At 36.3% G+C, this 22,786-nt stretch overlaps 1 long non-coding RNA gene across 1 annotated transcript in view; it reads right to left on the bottom strand.

The window, feature by feature from the left end:
* Positions 1-329: 329 nt before the first annotated feature.
* LOC138241758 (uncharacterized) overlaps positions 330-22,786 on the bottom strand; it is a 242,914-nt gene continuing 220,457 nt past the window's right edge. The window contains exon 3 of the long non-coding RNA XR_011191027.1: positions 330-375. This is a non-coding gene — a long non-coding RNA (uncharacterized lncRNA). The remainder of the gene's footprint in view (positions 376-22,786) is intronic.

The following is a 22,786-nucleotide window of genomic DNA, read 5'->3' on the forward strand; positions in this document are numbered from 1 at the left end:
ATATTTAATATTCTTTAAAGGGTTAAAATGGTGTGCTAAAACAGACATGTAACAATATTATTATTATTATTATTAATATTATTATTATTACTATTATTATTATTATTAATGCTTCATAGTTTTAGAAAAGCCATTGAATTTCGTATAGTAAAAGTTATGAAAGCAGACTCCATAGCTGCTTTACTTCAACTCAAACCTTTAATGTTTTGGCAAAGTTATGCAAAAGGCAATACTGTAGGACACGTTCCACTGTCTACTGTTTATGTTCAGATTCACAGCTCATTGGATTCCCCTGCAAATGTGGGAGGACAGAAATAAAGGCAGGCTTACCAGGATCACCTCTTCTGCCTACCCTCCCTCGTTTTCCTGGAGGGCCTGAAAGAAATAAATGTTTCATTTATTTATTCTTTGCTTGAATCTTTCAGACGCCAGCCCTTTTCTGCAGGACTGTGAGCACAGGCACCAGGGGTTCTCTGTTCCTCCAGATGTTCAGCCCCGTGTAGGGCTGTCTCAGACCATCTGGTTTCCTCGTCTTACAAAACAGGTGTTTCAGAGCTCTACATGAAGGGCCATTTGTTTTACAATCTGCTGATGGCTGGTTATGGCTTGCTGTTGGTTTGCTCTTTAAGTTTTGTACCACAGGTGGTAAACAAAGAATTTAACTCTTTTCCAGGCAGCTTGGGTTGTGCCACTGTTTCTTCGTAGCACTCAGGCAGAGAATAAGCCACAGAACAGCCAAATATTCAGTGAAGATACCTGTCAATTAAACATTAAACATCCTCTACTGCAATAGTAAAACATATCCACTTTTCAATGTCACAGTTAATCTTATGAAAATCAAATTGTGGTCTCGCCATTTCTGCTGTTCTTTGCATGATGCATTAAACCACTACTTCAAAAATGATTATCAGCATTGTTTTTTACTAAGGCACTACCCACCAATAAACATTAAATTTTAAAGATTTGTTCAGTTTTCCACTGAAGACTGAAGATGTGAAATATTGTTTAATATTTTAAATATTGAAAGTCACAAAAACTTACACCCAGAAAATGAACCATTTTGAAAATGAAAGCGACTGTATTCTTCAGTACAATTCTTCTAAAAATTAACCCACACCTTAAGGATGTAAAACTGTTTAAGATTAAAAAGCCTTATTTGTTTCTAAATTTGTTGGAACCTCGTAAATAAAACATTATTTGATACAGGAACAAGTACAGGCTAATTCCACAAGACAATGTAAAAAAGATAAAATGTATCAAATTTTTTAATGTATTTTAATGTTTACTAGTTTTTTATATTTATGTTAAATAGCACTTTATTAGTTGCTTAGAAAATCTTAATATCAATCCTTTTCCTCCAGATTTAACTGCTTAAAAAAACTGCCACTTTATTATTTATTAAGAAGCATTTGCAAAGACACCGGAGGCTCCATTGATTCCCCAAAGGTGAGAGTGAAAACCTCAGATTTATGGTTTGCAACTCTACTGCAGTGCATTTTCACAATACATTTTGTAGATTACAAAAAAGGCCAAAGCTACACATATTCTACCCATATCATAATCTAGCAGTAGTCAACAGCTTTGTACTGTATGAATGAAAAAACTAGCAGTCCCTGAAGAGCAGAGACCAGCAAAAACTTTGGTGAGAGAAACTGTGAAATAGAAACCATACTTACATAGGAGAGAAACACAAATTGGGTCTAGCCTTCCACGTTTTTTATAATAAGATTTTTTATATTTAAAAAAGATGCTATAGCTTAAACTGATCCCTGTTTGAAGTACCCCATTAAAAAAACCTCCTGCAAGACATTGTATAAGTCATTGAAATTGTGCAGCTAACAAAGACAGGTGGTACTGCCCACCACTAAACATTCAATTTCAAATTTGGTTCTGTTTTTCAATGGAGACTGAAGATGTGATTTTTTAAATTATTTTTTTATGAGCCTAAAGTACTGTGCTACTTATTTCTGAATGATAAGTGGTTAATTACAAAAGGGTTAAAAATGAAACACAGTACACTGGCCCTGCCAATGGTTCATTTATTTTAAAGTTCTACCGAAAGAAAATAAGATTAAGAATAAGAACTTTTATTTAAAAAGCCATATTCTGAACCTAGTTGTTCAGTACATAATTATAAAAACATACAATTAAAAAATAAATAAAATAAAACAATAAGATAGATAGGTGCTTTATTCCCGTTAGGGAAATTGCAGAAAGCCTTATTGGAGATTGATAAGATAAGATTTTATTGTACCCTGAGGGAATTTTTTTATGGACACCCAGCACTTCTGTACATTTAAATAGAATACAAAAGAAAAGAAGAGAAGAAAAACACTGCACATTATACTATTACAAAAAATAAGAAAATCATTGCACATCATGCTTTTTGTCATCATGCCAGAGATGCCTAGGATTGAACCCGGGGCCTTATACATCCAAAGCATGTGCTCTACCACTGAGCTACAAGACAAACTGTAAGATGATCAGACATAGGCCCCACTAAAAAGTTGAGTTTTACGTTGAGATTTATAAACTGCCTAAGAATCTCCCTCTAGAGAAGTTACAACAGGTGCTTCCCATAAAAATGGTGCAGGAACACAAAAAGCACGGTCACCCATAGCCCAGTATTTAGTCCTACAGATGCAGCCATTCAAAGTGCGCGGTACAGACACGAACCGGAGGTAATTGGCTACGGCGTCGCGCATCGTGACGCAAGATGATGGGGGGTACTGCGGTACGTGATTGGTTGACCGACAGGGGCACTCGTGGTCCGTTGGTCTGTCGTAGAAAGACTTACAGTAAACGTCTTTACTGTGCCCGTTGTAGATATTGAATTTTACCACTGAAGGGAAATGTTAGTAGCTGAGCAGAAAAAGAATAGGAGCATACTATAACGCGTGTGAAGGCCATAAACGATATTAATTTTGGAACATAAACATACAGTATATGGCTGGTCTTGGTACTTTAAAGAAAAAATACACGCCAGTATTCCATTTCTCCCTAAACATTTTAAGCATCGAAGTCTTTAACTAAAGAGATACCGGAGTCAACAAGCATACTTTAAGAATTTGATTAAAAGGGAATATAATATGGAATCGCATATCTAAAGAATTTAATAACGATATGATTATATAAGTGTACTGTGACAGGGCTGTGTAGGGCTGTTTCACCTCTCTCTTCATGCGACTTCCCTTGTAGCCTACTGGGCTACGTGCCCAATTACCAACTCATGGGTTGTGTGTTCAAATCCAGCTGGTGCTGGACTTTTCTTTTAACAAACATTTATTCGAAAAAATAGAATAGCGATATTATGGACAATCAATTGACTTTTATATTTCAAATATCACAACATGATCGATTCTAAGTCATTTTTGATTTAGTCACCTTCTTCCCTTCTGACAACCGTCCCTGCTTCTGCTTCTTGCTTCTATTGTGTGTGTGTGTGTAATAGAGTACATTTTTATAGAGAAATGGAGGCTGGACAGTATGCGATACAGTATAAACATTTATATTGATTTAAATCGCAAACGCGTGTTTAATTATATGTGTTTTTTTAATCATAATCAGGCTAATGCAACATAAATTGATACAGTATCTTTGTCTTCTAAGTATCTTAATAAACTTTCAGCATAGCTTTCTCCCCGTTTAGATTTATTTTTCTTGGGATTTTGGGATCAAACGTGGAAGGATTAGATTGTAATCGTTTTTATTTTTCAAATACGTTTTAGAAAAGTGTAATCTATACCTGCCCAGACTGTACGCCTTCCTAAACCTCGCCTTTCACTCCTGTCCTGCTCTTCCCCGGGCACCCCAGCCGGGCGCTCTTCGGCCTCTGCCCGGGACGAATGTATATTTTGATATTTACACCCGGCGCGGCACCGAGGGAGCGTCTGCATTTATAACTTCTCCTTTTACTTTTAAGTCCCTTAAATACATTGAGCACAGCTTTTTCACCACTTAAGATTACTTTTTGACACCATCCTTACACAAAGCAGAAACTTTCCGATGACATACCGTACAAGTGGAAAGATTACAGATTATAATCGTCTTTAATTTTGTTACGTTATACGTTTTAGGAACGTTTCATCTAAACAAACACCACAAAACTATTCTCGATTGTATTTCTGAATGTTATGTTACACCTACAGTAGTTCACTGCTTTAAATACATCGAATTAAGAAAGTTAGGTGTAGCACTTAAGCTCTTTTTTTCTGAACCAGGGAAAATCTGATCATGTTTCTCTATAACAATAATAAAAAACTTTATTTTACATATCACCTTTAAAAGTGGCATCTCAAAGCAATACAGTAGATCAGAAACAGTTAAAAGGGACCAAAGTAAATACCAGACAAACACAAACGTGTTTTTAATAAAATGCTTTTATTCATTCAGCAGAGAGTAAGAGGGACATCCAGCAGAGAGAGACACACACACCGGTTTCCATTGACAAAATTGTTTTTTTTTCAATTCCTCTTGTCTAACAGGAATGTTTTGTTTGTGGACAGACTGTTAGACTAGAGGAAAAGAGCGCCTCCTTCTACGAAGCATTTTGTTGATCCGATCATGAATTATTTTCCAGTCGCACGAAGTAAGGGTTGTAAAGCGCGAAGTAAAGCGCTGATTCTTATGGAATGTGTTCCACCGGGGATTCAAATTTTTTTTTTTTAATCACGTATCTAAGGAAATATTGCAGTATAACTTTGTTCATGCACTTCATTATACAGTATCTCATTTTGTATTTCTATAAAAAAAATTGTTTGCCCAGCCACTATTGTTGTTATTGTTTTTATCCTGTAAAGCGCTTTGAGGAGCACAGCTTTCTCACCACTTAGATTACTTTTTGACACCATCCTTACACAAAGCAGAAACTGATTGTATTTTCCGATGACATACAAGTGCAAAGATTACAGATTTTAATCGTCTTTTTTCTGAACCAGGGAAAATCTGATCATGTTTCTCTATAACAATAATAAAAAACTTTATTTTACATATCACCTTTAAAAGTGGCATCTTAAAACAATACAGTAGATGTAAACCACAGGTTACAAAGTAAATACCCAGACAAATGCAAACGTGTTTTTAATAAAATGCTTTCATTCATTCAACAGAGTGAGAGCGTAAAACCTTGGTGTAACAGCTGTTCCTTTTTCTGATCACTCACTCTCTGGATAAACGTCTCGCCTGTCCAGTTCTTTGTTTTCCTAATTTGACGATTATGCCTGCTGCGATCCACTCCTACCCTCACACCTAAAGACTATTTTAAATTTCTTTGCGCATCCTTAAGGTGATATCACATAAGGTGATATGCAAAATAATGTTTTTTTATTGTTGTTATAGAGAAACATGATCAGATTTTCCCCGGTTCAGAAAAAAAGATCTAAAGTATACTAGTTAAGGAAAATAAATCTTAACGGGGAGAAAGCTATGCTGAAAGTTTATTAAGATACTTAGAAGACAAAGATATCAATTTATTTTAGTCAAAATTGTATATATCACCTTTAAAAGTGGAATCTCAAAGCAAAGTAAATACCCAACACTGATTGTACCCATCTGTCATGCTAATAAAACACCTTGAATTGAATTGAATTGAGGAAGAGAGGGGGGGAGGGCGAGATAACCAGGACGCAAGGCAAATAAGATACACTCCACAGGCATTCACAACAGCAACATGTGAAACGTTTACACATATGGTTAAGTTATTACTTGGTTTTCAAAGTGCAATGAAATACAACATTGTTGTTGTTGCTGTTCTTGTTGTTTTTATCCTGTAAATTGTTTTGAGAAGCCACCTTTAAAGGCGATATATACTGTAAAAGCGCTGATTCTTATGGAATGTGTTCCGCAGGAGATTCTAATTTTTATTTATTTATTTTTTAATCGCGTATCTAAGGAAATCTCAGTGTAACTTTGTTCATGAACAAACAGTGGCATGTTACATTATCATTAGATTTTTTAACAAGGCTCGCCAGCTAATGTGAATCGAAACCTGTCTTGCTAGCTTTTAAAGGGAAGAAGGTGACTATTCATTGTTATCAAAAATGACTTAGAATCAATCATGTTGTGATATTTTGAAATATAAAAGTCAATTGATTGTCCATAATATCGCTATTCTATTATTTTGAAGAAATGTTTGTTAAAAGAAAAGTCCAGCACCAGCTGGATTCGAACACACAACCTGCTAGTTGGTAGTTACACACATAGACCAGTAGGCTACAAGACAGCTCGCATGAACAGGCAGGCGAAACAGCCCTACACAGCCCTGTCGCAGCACACGAATACCGTTATTAAATTCTTTAGATACGCGATTCCATATTATATTAGCAGAAAAGCTTAAAACTACCACTTTTTCACACGCTATTTCACATGCTAGTTAAATACTTCGATGCTTAAAATCGTTAGGGAGAAATGGAATACCGGTGTGTATTTTTCCTTTAAAGTGCCGATTCCTGGAATCTGACTGGCTGACACCCCTCTGAAGTGGTTCGATAAAATGTGGTATACGGAAAAGAAAGCGTTGATAAATACAAGTGTCTTTTAATACACTCTTTGCTGTGCTCTTGAGGATCCTTGTGATATTTTAAGCTCTAGTTGAATGATAGGTGTCGCATTTTAAATCATTTTCGTAGTTAGAAATTATGAAATGCCCTGTTAAAAGCAAGGAAGTTTTTATGCCCGTTGAAGTAAAACAAAATGCCTGACAAAGTATGGCTTGGACAGATTCCAAGTGCTTGTACAAATGTGCTAAAGAAATTATACTTTGAGTATACAGCTTGTCCAAAGTCATCCATTATTAATACTATTAGTAATATCTTCAGTAAAGGCTTTGATGCATAAATATTTCTGATAAAGGTAGATTGTGTACTTTTGTCCAACTGAGCAATCTTGCTTTCATAAAATATACCAACGTTTTAATGACTGATGATTAACATGCTGTAATACACAGTTCAAAATTAAAGGCTCAAATGCTGTACATGAGAGGTTAAGCTCCCCCTGGCGGTTTTACAAGGTGACGCCGGATAGTTTCTGGCATGACGTCAAATGACGCGATTAACTGCGTGATACTGTGTGATACCGCGACACGCCCACCAGGGTATGCCGCGAAATACCACACCCATTTTGAATGGTTGCATCTTTAGGTATAATGAGTAATGGACCAGCCTCAGCTGAACAAAACCAACAGGAAGGAGTGTATACACGAAGGACTTCAGTAATGTATGAAGGACCCAGATTATTCAGAGCCTGATATGAAAGACAGAATCAAATGTACAGTCAATGTACAGTGATTACAGGATACAGGCAGATTCAGTCCATGCCTCATACTAATTTAGCCCAGAACAGTTTTTTGCCAACACAAAGTGATTGGCATTAAGTTAGGATGTAAAAGGTAGAAAGCATCGCAAATAATAATAGGAGCTGCCGCCTTAGACTTAATACAGCACTGTAATAAAGAGCATCAATGAATATAACCTGAGATCAATGCAAATTCTCTCACAGTTGAGATGTCAAGAATCTATCACAGATAAATTCCTTTAGAAAAAAGGAGCATTCAGTGGAGTTTTTCTGCTCAGAGCCCTTCCTTCTTAACCTCACCAAGGGTATCTCATACTGCAGGAGTGTAATGGAAACGTGTGATTAATAAAAATCATAGATTTAATCAAGTTGACATTTTTTCAACAGGAGTTAATAGCAAAATAAAATATATTGAAATCTTAAAGCATTTCAATTTTCTTCTTATGCAAAGAAGGAGACAGAAATGGAAACATTTTTCTAATCTAATTTGTTGACAACAGATTTTCAAAGCTGCTTGCACTGACATAAATAAAAGCCTGTAAATATAGCTAGACAAAAAGAAAATAAGAAATTAAAGGATCTTTCTTTATGTACAGTATACAATGATTTTTGAAAAAGAACAAGAGTTTACTTGGACTTAGAAAAAGTGTATAAGCATATGTCCATATATACATTATCTAACACTGGAGAAAATAAGTAAAAATCACTATGTGACTTTGACAGTAAATACATACAGTATTTAATACTGAGAATGATAAGACAAAAGACAAGTGTAAACAACAGGCAAGTATGATATTTCTTTAATTTTGTCTGTTCCCACTTTAGTTTACAAAGAATTCTGGATTATGTATTGCTAAAAAATCCCATTACTATTCCTTAAAATAAGTTAACAATTTACAGTATATAAAGGTCTCCACTGCTGCTTTTATGCGATCTACTACTACTACAGCCTCATTAGTTCCCTAGTGTACATTGCATCATAAAGTCATAGAATATTTTGGCTTTTGTCAACCTGTGGAAAAGCAAAAATCCTAAAAAGGAAGATGTTAACGACTTCAACGTCTTCTCAAATAATCTATAAAAGAGCCATCATTATGTGGCCCCATGTTTACCACACACAAAACTGTATAGGTTTGGCTTTCGTACTTATGACAGTGTTGAGTAAATACCATAGACCTTTCAGATTCAAAGGGTAACAAGCTACAAACAGAAGCTTGGGGGATATAGAGAATGGTAATCTAGTTCATTTAGTGTAAAAAATAGACGAAAAGGTTTTGGTCTGCATCTTAATACTTAATGAAACCCATAGAAAGAGGTATTTCACAACCCTAATCCTCACTACTGTGACATATCTTGACTTCACTTTACTGCAAATAATGACGGTGGTGTGTTTAAAAGTGTAAACACGTGTTTAGAGGGAAGAACTCTCAGTATTTCCATAGACCACAACTTTAGATGGTCTTTTAATAAGAAAAAGAGTCACAGTTTCATTTAGAGAACACACAGCATGCCAAAAGAAAATATGAATAAATTACTGGCAACTTCTATCATTCATACTATTTTCCTCCCTGGAAATCTTTTAGAAACAGTGTGAAGATTCTTTCTTCAAATACAAGGTATTTGAAAGGTTAAATATTTCTGAAAAGGCTGTGATGACATGTTCAATCTTATTATACCTACAAATAATGCTGAGGCAAGTGTGCTGCGAAACCAAGGCACTGAAGTGCAATAAGAAACCACTGCCCATACAGATGCAGTGATTTTCAGAATATACATGAGATTATAAAGAGAGCATATATTGTAGACATACACAAAATGACATCAGATTGTCTACACAGTTGGATTTTAAGTTATAGTCTCCTTGAAATCATAGTCTTCCTGAAGAAAGGTACCATAATTATTTCCTTTTTCAGAAAATGTCCAATACATCTTATAAAATAGTAGCAATAGTAGCAATCTTATTCAGAAGTTGAAAGGCAGTGGGTATACTAACCTCTGTTGTAAGTATTTCACAGAGCTGCAGGATTCTTGCATGTATTGCAGGGGAATGGGGATATTATTCGTTATTTCAATTCCAAGTTTTAAAACATTGTGTGAGAAGCCCAACCAGGAAGTGAAAGTTTATTTTAGCCTTCATCATCAAAAACAAAAAGTGGTATTAATAATACAATCCTATGTGAGCCACAACAGCACAGTATTTCCTTTTTAAGGCAGGTTTTTCACAGGTTTTTCCTTGCACATATTATTCAGGGCAGCACGGTGATCTGCTGGTTAGTGCTATTGACTCATGGTTCATGAGATCCTGAGTCTTCTATGTGCTATATAGCTTCACAGTGTTTTTGGTGTTTCTAAACTGCCAGTTGTGTGTCCCCTGAAATGGACTGCCATCCTGTCTAGAATCCAGGTCCTGCCGCAATTTAGACTCCTAACAGGAACGGCTGATTTTCTCATAATGATGGACATTCATTTGTCATTCAATTAAAAAAGCAAACAAAATGCCTTTATGAGATGCTATGCTAAAATCGTATATAACGCACAAATAAGCCCTAATTTACAATTTTGTGTAAAATTTTTGCTCCCTAGATACATTCCAGGGTTAGTGGAATGTCCTACACTGACATGGTGAAGGAACTGAACCTTTTTAGTCTTGAAAAGCAAAACTATAAGGGGACCTGAAACAAGTATTAAAAATCCTCAAAGGCACTAACAAATTCAGCCCAGTTACTTGAAATTATTGAAGACAATAATTTCACTGTTATTGTCTTCAGAATAACAGTGAAACACAAATCAGAGGGCAAAGGAGGCACTTTTTCACCCAAAGGATTGTGAATATGAAACAGGTTATCCAGCCATGTTGTAAACCCACAGCATAGTGTGTTTCAAGAAATGGCTGGTTGAGACCCATGGGTCAATTATATACAAGCAAATAAGCTACAGTAGAAAAAAAAGTTTCTTCTTGTTTGTGAACTTTCTTATGTCCTTATTTAATATCTTATCTAGAACACTATTGTATGATGATAGTCCTGTAATTCAGCAGTTCATTAGCTAAACGTTAAGCCCCTGTCAAAAATAGTAGATATAACATGAATGTTTCTGAGTTTTGCTTCATAGCTACTAATTTACATTGAAGGTGTTACATATACAGAGCACATTTAAGGGAAGGCTGATTTGGACTAGCTCCTTAGTTGTGCTGAGAGCCTTATACTGTATATCTTTTCTTTACCGAAATAGTGAAAACCTTTTTCGCTACCCACATTTGAGATTAATTTATTTTGTTATTGGTGAATAGAGCCTGCTCCTCAGTTTTTCATGAGAATCTGTATATCTATAAGTAGAAAATTTCATGAAATATTTTTTTAAATATAGGAAACAAAACTAAAACTTCACTTTTCTGATTGAGAATGGTTTGAAAATAACTATTGTGCTCTTGGGAAGTAAATCCAATTCTTTATTTCATTAACCAAAATGTCTAACATGATGCTTACTAGAAACAGACAAGATCAAAATTAGGTTATTGAGACATACAGATGCAGCCATTCAAAGTGCGCAGTACAGACATGTACCGGAGGTAATTGGCTAAGGCGTCACGCATTGTGACGCACGATGACGCGCGGTACCGCGGTACGTGATTGGTTGACCGACAGGGGCACCGTTGGTCTGTCGTAGAAAGATTTACAGTAAACGTCTTTACTGTGCCTATTTTAGTATTGAATATTTATATGGAATTTTACCACTGAAAGGAAATCTTAGTAGCTGAGCATAAAAAGAATAGCCATAAACAATATTAATTTTGGAACATAAACATACAGTATATGGCTGGTCTTGGTACTTTAAAGAAAAAATACACACCAGTATTCCATTTCTCCCTAAACATTTTAAGCATCGAAGTCTTTAACTAACGAGATACCGGAGTCAACAAGCATACTTTTAGAATTTGATTAAAAGGGAATATAATATGGGGAATATAATATAATATAATACTTTTTTTAACAAACATTTCTTTGAAAAAATGAAACGTTTCCCTTGGTCAGAGATTAAATAAAACCTCACTCGCACCAAACAAATTTATATTTCTAAATATCACAACATGATCGAATTTAAGTATTTTTAATAACAATGAATAGTCACCTATGCATTACAAAATAAACATTTATATTGATTTGAATCGCGTTTTGATTTAAATCGTAAACGTGTGTTTAAATATATGTGTTTAAAGGCGATATACTGTATAAAAGTGCTGATTCTTATGGAATGTGTTCCGCCGGGGATTCAATTTTTTTTTTTAATCGCGTATCTAAGGAAAATTGCAGTATAACTTTGTTCATGCACAAACAGTGGCATGTTACATTATTAATTTGGGTGTCTCCTCTTGCCAGAAAGCTCTAAATTGCATTTTGAGTGCGGTTTTTGACTTTTTCTAAATTGCAACCCATAAATAAAGCTGATACAGTTTAAACTTTGAATTATTTTAAACTGTATTACAGCAGCACAATGGACAATACAACTTAAATTGCAAAAATGCACTTGGAATCTGTCCAAGCCCTACTTTGTCAGGGATTTTCTTTTACTGCAACGGACATAAGAACTCCCTTGCTTTTAACAGAGCGTTTCATTATTTCTAACTACGAAAATTATTTAAACTGCGACACTTATCATTCAACCAGAGCTCGAAATATCACAAGGACCCTCAAGAGCACAGCAAAGACTGTATTAAAAGAATCGCGTATCTGAAGAAATTATTAAGATATAATTATATTTGTGTACTGCGACAGGGCTGTGTAAGGCTGTTTCACCTCTCTCTTCATGTGACTCTATTCAAAAGCCATTTAGCAGAGAGGGGATGAGAAGAGTGACAAACTAGTATACTTTAGATCTTTTTTTTCTGAACCGGGGAAAATCTGATCATGTTTCTCTATAACAATAATAAAAAACATTATTTTACATATCACCTTTAAAAGTGGCATCTCAAAGCAATACAGTAGATGGAAAAACAGTTAAAAGGACCAAAGTAAATACCAGACAAACGCAAACGCGTTTTTAATAAAATGCTTTTATTCATTCAGCAGAGAGTGAGAGGGACATCCAGCAGAGAGAGGTGAGCAATGGTTCACAGGTTTTCATTGACAAAAAGTAATTGTTTTCTTACATTCCTTTTGTCTAACAGTACGCTGGGCAAACGTTCTGAGGTCAAATTCTTCCAGCACGGGGGTACCTTTAAAGCGGACACGACGGCACCAAATTGTTTTGGCGCGCCTTCTCTTTAAAGCCCTGGCCAAATATGAAGACAGTACGTACAGTTCTAATTCAAACGGAATTAAAAACTACACATCCCAGTTACCATGGTGGTGCTTGTGATCATGGCGTTTAACCAACAAAACAGGGCGAAAAATCAGTCACATGACTTTGGGGCAGAGTTTCAAAAGCTTAACCTATCAGCAACAAAGCAAAATTTACACGATAGGCTACCTCAAACTGTCAGTTACACGACTGTGAATGTCGATTAAGCCACTCCTATTTGGCATTTTAGTTATGGAGGCGAGAAGAGCCCCCCCCCTCTGGGTGTCTGATTTGCCGCCATGTTTAACCGTCCGTGTCCGAATCGCAGTAGCTACGCGTACGAAATAAAGTTCATCCCAGCAACAAAACATATATATTTTTGTGGTAAGAGGGAGCAAAACATCAGTATTTACTGCTATTAATTACTGTACGATTTATAGTTGAAATCTGAGCCTAGATATAAAGTTAGATATAAAGTTAAAATCTCGACAAAGCAATGTAGGAAATACAGAGAAAATAAATCCTTTCTGACATCTAAAATCAGTTTCGATCAAGGTCTCTAAAACGAACAAGAAAAAGAGGATTTTTGGAGGGCAATTACGCTGTGTTTATATAGGATAAGTGATCTATGAGCAATCTAATTTCTTGTTCGTTTAAAACAGTGAAATGTCAGCTGCAAAAGATCGCACCAGAAACAGCACTCTCTCTGCCTGTCATAGACGTTCAGGAAAGGCTGAATGAAGTCATGTCAAGAACAATAATTTGGTGATCAATAATAACAGTTGTAGGACAAGAAACAAAAGATAATGAAAACTTTTTTAGGCTAAAACTCAAGTTCATTTTACAAATTAAGGCAAATGAAAATTCAGGATGTTAAAGTGCTAGAGGTGTAAAAAATACAAAAATGCACATGAGTAAAAAGTTTTAGAAATGGAGCAGGTGTTGCTTTGAAATAAGCAAACAGAAAAAAAGCCATGACTAAAGTGCAGAAGAGGGATGCAGGAACACTTGCTTAGATATACAAAAAAAATCACAAAAAGGTGTATGTTACAAACATGTTCATCATGTACATCAATTTCCCTTCACGATCAATAAAGTCTTATCTATAAACATGAAACAGAGTGAGGAATCAGAAAATTAGCATGCATAAAAAACAGCAATTCTGTCAATAAACCCTAAATGAATTAATAGCAACCATAGTTTCATGGAGGGCTTCTCAGATAGTTGGGCATTCAGGTAGATTGCCAGGTGAAAGGATTTGTAAACATACTTTGTTAAAGCAAGTCAGTTTTTTCCGCAACACATAAAAGACATTTTTCCAAGAAAGTTTAGCCTTTGTCACTAATGAAACCACTAAATAAAGACATAAATATAGAAATCATAAGATTTTTTATTCAATGTTGGTAGCAGGATGAACTGTGCTAAGTGTATATTTTGTCGCAGAGTTGCTGCAAGATGTTAACAGTGAAAAAAGGTATTTAGAAATGAGTTATTTCAAGAAGAAAATTTTCAGAATAATTGCAAATCTAGCAGGATAGAGAAAGCACAGAAAACAGAAGTTAACAGACTGTATGTTTACATAGATACTGAAATGAGGATTGTATTTTAGATTTTGTGTAGTTGCTAGTATTGAACTGTGTGTTGGATGCACATGAATTGAAGGAATGGGCAAACATAGCTGATGTGGATCCACAGAGCCAGCATATTAAGATGTTTATAATTAGAGGCAATTTGTTTAAATAACTAGGTATGGATACTGATGTGCAAGAGAGGTGGAAAGGCTGTTTCCTTAAGCCAGCACTATAAAATATTTTATTCTCAGTGAGATGCTGCCATTTCATAGTGGGTTTCTAACACTGTGTATAGTTCCATCCACACAGTGCCTTTACTTCCATCCATTTCTAATCTCTTTATCCAGTACAGAGGATTTGGAGCCTATCCCAGTAAGCAACGGACACAAGGCAGAATACACCCTGGACATAGCGCCAGTCCATCACAGGACAGACAGAGACAAACACACACACACCAGGGCCAGTTTTCTCATAAACCAATTAACTTACCAGTATGTTTTGGAGTGTGAGAGGGAGTCATATCACACATATGGAGAAAAACCATGTAACCCAGAGAGAACATGCAAACCCCACACACACAGGATGGCAGGAATTGAACCTAGGACCCCAGTGATCCAAGATAGCAATGCTAACCACTTTGCCACCATTATAAATGGATGGATATCTTAGTTATCTTTCTAGTTCACAGGTTTGCATGCATAATTTAATTTTGAAAGCCACTGAGACATAAGGTACTACTGTTGTATTTATGAAAAAGAAACAAAACAAAAAGCATACTAACAACTGTGCCATCCTACTCTTTAGTTAATACAATTTATTATTTATAAACAGTTAACATTGTTAAAAAAATATTTTGAATTATATTTAACCCTATTGTTTCTTTAGTTTTGTATTTAACTTATTATATGATAGTCAGATTTAATGTATATTTGAACAATGAAAATATATTTTTACAAGATGCGGGGGAAAGTGCAACAAATTATTACAGTGCTAAATTTAATATTGATTGCTAATAGTTTATGCTAACACCTAACTTTCTTAATTAGATGTATTTAAAACAGTGAACTAAGTGTAACATACCATTCAGAAATACAATCGAGAATAGTTTTGTGGTGTTTGTATGGATGAAACATTTCTAAAATGTATAACGTAACAAAATTAAAGACGATTAAAATCTGTAATCTTTCCACTTGTAATGTCATTAGAACAAGAAGTTTCTGCTTCGTCTAAGGATGGTATCAAAAAGTAGTCTAAGTGGTGAGAAAGCTGTGCTTAATGATAATTAAGTGACTTAAAAGTAAAAAGAGATGGTTCATATTGCTTGATTAATTTTAAAAACTAAGTTATAAATGCAGACGCGATTGCTGCCATAAGCGCTCCAGGCAGCAGAACGTTCGTTCTGTACTGCTGCGCTCCGCGCCTCCTCCCTCTCTCGGTGCCGCGTCCCTCTCTGATGGAGCGCAGTGGGCGGTACGCTGTTTTCAGAGCCTCTGATTGGGAAAAAAAGACCTGCTGATCAGTTTTACACACCAGGAAGAGAAAAGAATGGGATTTTTTCTCTTCGAAACGTGTGTTGTCTTTATGAAATTCGTGTATTTTAAATGTTTAATTAAGAAGTAAAAACTTTACAGCGTACACAAAGATTCTGAGCTGATCACGAGGAAGAAAAATCACCCATTTTTCGCGCAGAAAAAGTGGTTTTTAACTCTCGAAACCTGTTTTTATATGTTTTAAAGTCGTGCAATGTCTAAGTTAAGCAGGAACACATCATTATATCTCATTATTTATTTTTTTAAAAAATTAAAAATCATTTGCCCAGTCTACTAACAGGAATGTTTTGTTTGTGGACAGACAGTTAGACTAGAGGAAAAGAGCGCCTCCTTCTACGGAGCATTCCGTTGATACGATCACAAATTATTTTCCAGTCGCACGAAGTAAGGGTTGAGAATCTCCAATTCACCAAGCTACTAATGGTTTCCCGGAGATTGCAAGGCAAGGCACTTTTGCCTCTGGACCCATCGAAATTTACATACGTGGTCCACCCCCAGTAAATTTCAAAAGTCACAAGATTTCGAAACACGAGGGCGGCGTTGTGGTCGGCTCTTGCTTTCCCGTCCAATGAAAGGCAGGTTCCTTTTGCCGAAGTCGGGAGACATCAGAGGCTTGCCACACCCGGACTGTTAAACCAATGCATTAGCACGTCAAAGCCCATTGAGGAGCCGGGCGCAACAATCGTTTTGTCCCTTGATTTACAGATCTGCATTAATTACAGAAATCGAGTTCCTGCTCTTTGCAGACGACCTGGTCCTGCTGTCGCCCACAGAACAGAAGCTGAGGCAGAACCTGTCACTGCTGGAGCAGCACTGTCAGACCTGGGCACTGAAAGTTAATCTGGACAAGACCAGAGTTATGGTTTTCCAGAAAAAAAGCCAGACCTCAGGGAAACAGGTACAAATTCACACTTAACAACAACACATTAACACATAACAAAGGGAGCAGGGCCGAATTAGGCCAGTACCCACTGTTGTTAAACATACAGAAAAGAATATTAAAGTATTGGCTTTAGTATTAGCCATACAGAACATTAAAGTGCCCCTTTCCATTCAGCGGGTGTCTGAGCCACTGTGTCTTATCTTCTGACAGTCGCTGTTGTGAATGTCTGTAGAGTGTATCTTATTTTAAGTACTATATTTTTATATTATATTCCCTATTAATCAACCTCTAAGAGTATGTATCGGCTTGTCCCCCACTTCCGCCCCTCTCTGTGTACAGTAGAGCCTCCTGTCCAGCCAGCACATGTCCACAGACATTCACAACAGCGACATATCACAAAACGTTTGCACATATAGTTAAATTATTATTTGTTTTTCAGGAAGTTAAAAAAAAACACTTGAATTACTTGTCCAGTCTCTCGAAATAAAGTTATTTTTCAAGCAATGCAACAAACGTCGGGCAATGTGTTTTTTTTTAATCCAACATTGACAGCCATATTTTAAATCTTGTCAGTCAGCTCTTTTTTCTCTGTTTAAATTGTGGCGATTCAAACAACCTGGGATAACAAGTGGTCTCAAAGTCACCAAGCTCACAGAGCTTCAACAACAGATGACAATTCCCTTAGTCCTTCCTTAGTCTTCCTGAAATTGTCGGATTATGAGTGAATAAAAGCATCTTATTAAAAACACGTTTGCGTTTGTTTGGGAGCTATATTATGTATTTTTCATATGTAAGATATAATGATGTGTTCCCGCTTACACATCGCACGACTTTAAAAGCTAGAAAAACAGGTTTCGATTCACATTATCTGGCGAGCCTTGTTTTGTCAAAGGACAGCACAAAAAAACAGGCACAAAAAAATACACAGGGGGGGAGGGCAAGCGAGAGAGAGTTTTTTGCCCTCTGTCAAAAAAAACCAAATCACCCGGGGCAGAGACTCTGGGGTGATCACTGTGTGGTACAGAGCGGAGCTCAGTCACTCCAAAGAAGTAGCAAAGAGAGAAGAGTCAATTTAAGAACACTCTGTCAAAGTGCAATGAAATACAATATTGTTGTTGCTGTTATTGTTGTTTTTATCCTGTAAAGTGTTTTGAGAAGCCACCTTTAAAGGCGATATATAAAAGCGCTGATTCTTATGGAATGTGTTCCGCCAGGGATTCAAACATTTTTTTATTTTTTTTAATCGCGTATCCAATTAAATAGCAGTATAACCTTTATGTGATATCACCTTAAGGACAGCACATACAAGGGTTAATTGCACAATCAACGTCGCCAAGAAATTTAAAATAGTCTTCTTTAGGTGTGAGGGTAGGAGTGGATCGCAGCAGGCATAATCAGCAAATTAGGAAAACAAAGAACAGGACAGGTGAGACGTGTATCCAGAGAGCGAGTGATCAGAAAAGGAACAGCTGTTACACCCAGGTTTTCGACGCAATTGTTTTAACTTGCTAATGCATCAGACACATTTCCTGGTGTCCTGGTATTAGCTCATCGGTATGGTGAAAGTTTTATCTGTACCATACCATACAGTATATAGGTACAGAATTCAAGCTACACCACTGTATCGCTTTGGAAAGGAGACGGACAATGGCCAAAATCACGAAGACTCTCTCACACCAAATAATGAAGATGAAAAGAAACGGGAAGTCAACACGGGACATTATACAGCATTTGGCTTCGATGGACATCTTCGTTTCTGAAAGCACAGTGAGACGACATTATAAAGGGGAGAGGAGGCAAAGAGAATCTAAACCGAGGACGATTCAAAGGTATATAACTTTCTAAAAATACTTTTCTTGCATGTAAATACAACTACGCACATTATTTTTAAAACTAACTGTTGATCTCTTTTTTTTTTCAAGTCCTATTGTGCGACCTATCGACAAACTGATGGATGAAAATGATGAGCTACCGGCGATGCAAGTCCAAAGACGGCTATGGGCTGACCTCGGCGCGACCGTTAGTCCGACATCGATAAGAAGGAGGATTGGATGGAGATACAGAAAAACCAACACATGCCCCATGATAAGGCTAAAAAACAAAGAGGAAAGACTCAAACAAGCGCTCCAATGGATTGAATAGGGGGAGGCATTTCAGGATGTACTTTTCACTGACGAAACAACAGTGGCTCTGGAACAGTTTTCAACAATGTCATTTTGCAAAAAGGGGAGATATGTGGACAAGCCAAAGCCCAAACATCCACTGAAGGTTCACGTCTAGGAGGGTATATCTAGGAGAGGCCCGGGACCACTTCTTATTTTCCAAGGAATTATGGACCGTGAATTCTTCGAGGAAGTTTTGGTCACACAGCATGCCGCCCCATATATCAGGGGGCACTTTGGATCAAGGCACCGTCTCTTTCAAGACAACGATCCGAAACACACAGCAGCAAGGGCGAGGCTTGTAACAGAAGGAGTGAACTGGGTGAAAACTCCAGCCGAATCCCCAGATCTAAATCCGATAGAGATGGTTTGGCATTTGCTGAAAGACTACGTTCGGAAAACTGCTAAACCCGTCACAAAGCAGGAACTGATCATTGGGATCTATAAATTCTGGAAGGAAGAACTGACCGAACAAAGTCGTAACAATTTTATTAACTGAGTCTGAGAAAAACAGTCTCACTTTGTGGACAGTCTGTCCACAAACAAAACATTCCTGTTAGACAAGAGGAATGTAAAAAAAACAATTACTTTTAGTCAATGAAAACCTGTGTGTGTGTCTCTCCCTGCTGGATGTCTCTCTCTCTCTCTGCTGAATGAATAAAAGCATTTTATTAAAAACGCGTTTGTGTTTGTCTGGGTATTTACTTTGTAATCTGTGGTTTAAATCTACTGTATTGCTTTGAGATACCACTTTTAAAGGTGATATGTAAAATAACGTTTTTTATTATTGTTATAGAGAAACATGATCAGATTTTCCCTGGTTCAGAAAAAAAGATCTAAAGTGCTACACCTAACTTTCTTAATTCGATGTATTTAAAGCAGTGAACTACTGTAGGTGTAACATAACATTCAGAAATACAATCGAGAATAGTTTTGTGGTGTTTGTATAGATGAAACGTTCCTAAAACGTATAATATAACAAAATTAAAGACGATTAAAATCTGTAATCTTTCCACTTGAACTATATGTCATCGGAAAATACAAGAAGTTTCTGCTTTGTGTAAGGATGGTATCAAAAAGTAATCTAAGTGGTGAGAAAGCTGTGCTCAATGTATTTAAGGGACTTAAAAGTAAAAGGAGATGCTTCATATTGCATGACTAATTTTAAAAACTAAGTTATAAATGCAGACGCTCCCTCGGGGCAGCGCCGGGTGTAAATATCTAAATATACATTCGTCCCGGGCAGAGGCCAAAGAGCGCCCGGCTGGGGTGCGTGGGGAAGAGCAGGACAGGAGTGAAAGTGGTCAGGGCAGGGTTTAGGAAGGCCGCCGACCAGTGCGGCTGTCCCACAGTGAAGCGGGCATACAGTCTGGGCAGGTATAGATTACACTTTTCTAAAATGTATTTGAAAAATAAAAATGATTACAATCTAATCCTTCCACGTTTGATCCCAAAATCCCAAGAAAAATAAATCTAAACGGGGAGAAAGCTATGCTGAAAGTTTATTAAGATACTTAGAAGAAAAAGATACTGTATCAGTTTATGTTGCATTTGTCTGATTATGATAAAAAAAACACATATAATTAAACACACGTTTGCGATTTAAATCAAAACGCGATTTAAATTAATATAAATGTTTATATTGTAACGCATACTGTCCAGCCTCCATTTCTCTATAAAAATGTACTCAAATACAAATTTTACAATTTGTTGATAATAGAAATGTTAGGTTCTCTAAAGCTTTGTGATAGTTGACCCACCCAGGCAGCAAAAGATCAGCTGCACTGGTAAGATGCGACACCGAATATATGATTAATAACCTTTTAAATCTGAAGGGAGATCTGAAGGGATCCCCCCCCACACACACACACACAAAATAGAAGCAGGAAGCAGAAGCAGGGACCGTTGTCAGAAGGGCAGAAGGTGACTATTCATTGTTATCAAAAATGACTTAGATTCGATCATGTTGTGATATTTTGAAATATAAAAGTAAATTGATTGTCCATATTATTGCTATTCAATTTTATGGAAGAAATGATTGTTAAAAGAAAAGTCACAGCGCCAGCTGGATTTGAACACACAACAGTGAGTTGGTAATCAGGCACGTAGACCAGTGGGCTACAAGGGAAGTCGCATGAAGAGAGAGGCGAAACAGCCCTACACAGCCCTGTCGCAGTACACGAATATAATTATATCTTATTCAATTCTTTAGATATGCGATTCTTTTAACACAGTCTTTGCTGTGCTCTTGGGGATCCTTGTGATATTTCGAGCTCTGGTTGAATGATAAGTGTCGCAGTTTAAATAATTTTTGGAGTTAGAAATTATGGAACGCTCTGTTAAAAGCAAGGGAGTTTTTATGTCTGTTGCAGTTTTTTTTGCAACATGAATATAATTATATCGTTATTAATTTCTTTAGATACGCGATTCCATATTATATTCCCTTTTAATCAAATTCTAAAAGTATGCTTGTTGACTCCGGTATCACGTTAAAGACTTCGATGCTTAAAATATTTAGGGGGAAATGGAATACTCGTGTGTATGTTTTCTTTAAAGTACCGAGACCAGCCATATACTGTATGTTTAAGTTCCAAAATTAATATCATTTATGGCCTTCACACGCGTTACAGTATGCTCCTATTCTTTTTATGCTCAGGTACTAAGATTTCCCTTCAGTGGTAAAATTCCATATAAATATTCAATACTTAAATGGGCACAGTTAAAGCATTAAATATACATATACATACTGTATACAGTACAGTTTGCATACAGTAATATGTTTATGTTCCTAAATCAATCTCTTTTATGAGCATGTGAAAGGCATGGTGAATCGATTCTCAAAAATTACTGTACTTTGCATGATTGGAAACAAATGCGTGATTGCGAAATGCTGTGGTGTTACTTTTACAAAGACGGTCAATGAAAAAAATAATGTGGACCAGGGCAATACTTGTTTACAGCTTGTCCAAGGTCATTCATTATTAATACTATTAGTAATATCTTCGTTAAAGACTTTGATGGCGACAGCTCAAACATGAGAGGTTGAGCTTTATTAGCTCCACCTTGCGGAAATTCCGGATACTATTATTTTGCTTGCGGTATTATAGGAGAATTTACGGTAACTAGCGGTATTTACCGGTAACTTGCGGTATTTACCGGTAACTTGCGGTAGACTGCGTAAAGCTCACCGCAAAATAATGCGGTATCGCCCGCGCATTTTGAATGGCTGCATCTGTACTATACCTAAGCTCTTATTATTATACAGGCAAGAACTTCCAATAAAATAATAAAACAGAAATAGTATTATAATTCCAATTTAATGATAAAAGAATTTATGTTTGTTAAATTATATCATTAATAAGTATACAATCTTCAACCAAAGCAGTACCAAGAGAAAAGAAATGTTACGTGTGAGAATTTTCCTCTTTTGTCAGATATTAACAAAGCCCTGGTGGTCTGCTGTGATTATGGTATGATAAATTTGATTGCCTGTGTGTTTGACATGTTGATTGTGTTTGCCAGAGTCAGAATAAAGAATGTAAGAAAACCCCAGTCTAAGGGTCTAGTATGAAGTATTCTGTTATTAGAAAAAGATGTGCCATAATTTTGGTTTATGCTTTTCACAGGCAATTTCTTCACAATGTTTGAATAAGAACAATAGATGCCGCAAGTGTGCTAGTCAAAAGTTATCTTGAAATGTGATGAATGAGAAGGAAGTAGTTCTAAAAAAACATAAAGGCTGAAGGGCCCGTCAATTCCCTGATATGATGATATAATTGCAGACAAAGGGGTATATTTTTTCAAAGGAAGTCTATTCCTTATAGTTCAGTTAATGCTATTGAAAATACTATGAACAATTTGAACTTGTGAAAGGCTTTAACCTTTTAACTAATCAATGTGGAATGGAGATAAAATTGGGTTATATGATACATTCTAGTCATTTTCTTTCTTTACATTTGAACTCTGGTCTTCAAAGCAGCATAAGGTGGAGCTTTACAGATAGCAGGAAATTTTCATATGACTCGGAGACCCTAGAAATGATTGTATTCCAGC

This window comes from Lepisosteus oculatus, chromosome 11 (assembly GCF_040954835.1).
Source record: "Lepisosteus oculatus isolate fLepOcu1 chromosome 11, fLepOcu1.hap2, whole genome shotgun sequence".
In the NCBI taxonomy this organism is placed as follows: Eukaryota; Metazoa; Chordata; class Actinopteri; order Semionotiformes; family Lepisosteidae; genus Lepisosteus; species Lepisosteus oculatus.